Genomic DNA, 3,274 nt, shown 5'->3' on the forward strand with positions numbered 1-3,274 from the left:
CAGGACCCTTCGACTTGAAAGCCTAAAACCTCCCTTTGTACACATCCCGATACTTAAAATCTCAGTGCAACATCATTTCTTATGGTTCACCTAAATCTTGGCAGTTTAGTCTGTTTATCACATTCTAAAGCTTCAGAAAAGACCATCACCAACAAAAACATCCATTAAGCACATTTTACAATGAGTCTTACTAGATCAAGGGAAACAGAGCTGAAAGATGAAGTTCCTGCCACTAAAATCCTCCTGGAACTACCCCTTTTCCACTGGTTCAAAACCCTTTTTATAACTAGGTATTTTCGAGTTCTTTTGAATATTGAATTTTGGCATGTAGAAAAGCCTTCAAGATTGTCTAGTCCAGGCCCCTAATTAAACACCTTGGAGCAAGTGACACCTGAAGAGGTCAGGTGGCTCGTCCCAAATCACATGCAGGGTCGGGGTACAAATCCAGGTCTCCCTACTTCTAGGCCCATCCTCCATCCCCAGATGAAAAGTATTTGTCTTCACAAAGATATGCTAGCTGATACGTGGTGCTCCATTCCCTTCAAAGTAAATGCCCACATATGTAATATTTCTTGTTTTCTATCTCTGCTTATACAGAGGGTTATAGATCTATCACTTTAAATATATATATATATAGGCTCTCATTCCTTGGAGAAATTGCTGATTCCAGGTTTGGGACAAGGAAGGTACAAGATGAGCTTAGATATTCTGTGGCAGAAAGCAAGCAGGTACTCATGACTAATGTAGGATTTGCCAAAGGAGCAGCTGTAAGGGGCTCCTGCTATCCAAATTTGGGATATGTTGAGTGTCAAAAAGAATAATGATGGTAACTTAGGAATGAAACAATCTATTGGGTCCTTAGTGATACTCAATAAATAAATAATACAAATACGGGGCACCTGCGTGGCTTAGTTGGTTGAGCCTCCGGCTCTTGGTTTCTGCTCAGGTCATGCCTGATGCCGTGGTTGGTGAGATCTGGTTCCATGCTCAGTGGGGAGTCTGCTGGAAGATTCTCTCTCTCTGCCCCCCCCCATACTTACGTGCCCTCTCTTTCTCTCTCACTCTCTCTCTAAAATAAATAAATCTTAAAAAAAACCTTATAAAGTTTATAAGAAAATAAATAGTATAAATATATAAACAAGTAAATAGAGAAAGGAAGGGAAAGGGAAACTCTTCTTTATAGAAGAATGCCAGCTAAGTAATGTAGAGAGAAGGCTAAAATTAGAAAGTTCATCCCAGTAAAATAATTGACCCAAGCAAAACTCATTGATGAGTGCTGAAACTATTTTATGAAAGGTCTCTGGGCATCAGGATATTCTCATAGTACTAAAGGATCACACAGAGATTATTTATTAAATAATAAGGGTAAAAAGCACCTTTAAAATGGAGAGACCCAGTGCCACCACTTTCATGAGCGACCAAACTTATTGTTGAAAGAAGCGCTAGGGCTCAGGGCTCTATTCCAGTGGATTCTATTTTCCATCTAGAGTTGAGAATACCATCCTAGGGTTGAGATTTATGTGAATATGTATGTAAATATACATGTATATGTATTTTTGAGGTTGTAGTGAACAATTAAGCCATCCTTGTCAGAACCTCAGAATTGTGACTGTAAGACTTTGGGAAAAAATACATCTTATATGCAAATTATTCATTCAATGTTTATTTAGCCTCTTCCTGCGGGACAACCTGACATTACGTGTTTCCTAAAGGGCTGCAATAATAAGCGCACACCAGCATTTATGAAATGTTCTTACCACAAATCATTAGCCTGAATCCAATCATGAGGCAACATTCAGACAAATCCAGAACGTCGGACCTTCAACAAAACAACCAGTTGGGCTCTTCAAATAGGTCAATGACTTGAAAAGCCAAACAAAAAAAGAATCAGCTTTTCTAGATTAAAAGAAGCTTAAAGGGACATAACAATCAAGCAAAATGCATGAACTTTGGTTGGATCCCGTAATTTAAAAAACAAAAACCATAAAATACATTTTGGGAACAATTAAAGAAATCTGAATCCAGCTTGTATTTTAAACACTATTAATGATAGTTTTCTCATGTGCAGTAATGGTTTCGAGGTAATGGAGGAGGATGTCCTTATTATATATTGTGCATTATTTAGGGGTGAGATGTCATGATACCTGCTTTTGAATGGTTCAAAAAAAAAAACTCTGTGTGTGTATATGTATCTAGAGAGAAAAGGCTGAGAAAAAAAAAGAGCACAACTATAAAATATTAACAACTGACTCTGGGTGAAGAGTATAAGGGTTCTCACCGACTGCTGTTCTTAGCATTTTTCTGTACCTTTTCCAATTTGAAGATAAAGACAACTTCTTAGTAAAATAGGAACCCTAGAACATAAGCTCCGTAAAGCAAGGCATGTTTGCCCGTTTGTCTCACTGATCGAAGCCAGGCACTTAGAGCCGGGCCCGGGAACACAGTAGGCACTCGGTGAACCTGTGTCCGGTGCCAAGCGAACGCGAAGAAGGCGGTGGGCTTGGCGTCCGAGGGAGGGCACGGCAGCGGGCAGCAGGCTGCCTGCGGCCGTGGCGCCCTGCCCGCCGCTTGCAGAGCTGGGCCCCCGCGGCCCGAGCCCTCGGCCTGCATCCGCCTCTGAGCCGCCGGCCGGGCGGCAGGTTGGGGCAAGCGTCGCGCAGCCAGAATGGCTCACCCGTGACCCGCTTGCCCGCCCCCCGCCGCTGTCCCCTGGAAATGGCAAGGCGCTGTTTCTGGTGAGCGGATGAAGATGCGGCCGCCGTCCGCGCACACCTGCTCAGGCACACCCCGTGCATCCGGGGGGGGGGACCTGAACCCTTGTCGAACCTCTGTGAGGTCCCAGGGCACCCCCCCGCCCCCCGCAAACGCTGAAATGGAAAGTCTTCCGGGAAGGTGGCAGCTGACTTCTTTCTTCATTTACTCTCCTTTCCTGCCACCCAAACAGTGTATTGCTTTCAAAAGATGAGTTTTCTAACATTGGACCGCGGATGACTTCTAGCTTCATTTCCAAATTCTGGTGTTGACTGTGTACTAATGGCTAAAACATGAATAAAAAATGGCCCCGGAGGTTAGTGGAGAAGGAGAGTCCCTGTGGGTGGTGAGGGACTCAGGTGGGCGACAGACACTGTGAGTGGCTCAGCCCAAGGCCAGCCGCCTAAAGGTTTCTTTCCTTCCTTCCTTCATCCCTCCTTTCCCTCCCTTCCTTCCTCCCTCCCTCCCTTCCTTCCTTCCTTCCTTCCTTCCTTCCTTCCTTCCTTCCTTCCTTCCTTCCTTC

This window comes from Mirounga leonina, unplaced genomic scaffold (assembly GCF_011800145.1).
Source record: "Mirounga leonina isolate KUSES-001 unplaced genomic scaffold, KU_Mleo_1.0 Mir_114, whole genome shotgun sequence".
Taxonomy (NCBI): Eukaryota; Metazoa; Chordata; class Mammalia; order Carnivora; family Phocidae; genus Mirounga; species Mirounga leonina.